Source organism: Lipotes vexillifer, unplaced genomic scaffold, assembly GCF_000442215.2.
Source record: "Lipotes vexillifer unplaced genomic scaffold, Lipotes_vexillifer_v1.1 scaffold597, whole genome shotgun sequence".
Lineage (NCBI taxonomy): Eukaryota > Metazoa > Chordata > Mammalia > Artiodactyla > Lipotidae > Lipotes > Lipotes vexillifer.
Genome location: NW_006797597.1, coordinates 2,119,590 through 2,119,887, shown reverse-complemented (window position 1 = coordinate 2,119,887; position 298 = coordinate 2,119,590).

The window sequence follows — 298 nt, the reverse complement described above, 5'->3', positions numbered from 1 at the left end:
TCAGCAGACTCAGGGCAATGCCAAGGCACCCAAAATGTGTATCAAGCTAATGTGACTCTGGCGTCAGTATCAGGAGGCAAAATTTGTCAGGTAAACCCAAGAGAAATAGAAGTGATTCTAATGGGGTAATTGATAGTTGAGGCAGCTGCTCCATCTCAATAGGATAACAGATAGTAGCTAGTGATAAACATGACCTAAACTGGCTGTGATAAGACTAAGACTTTTCCACACATTTCCAATGGCCTCCTATGACACTTAAAACCACACTCTTTTCCAAGGCCTATTCGGGTTCACTGAA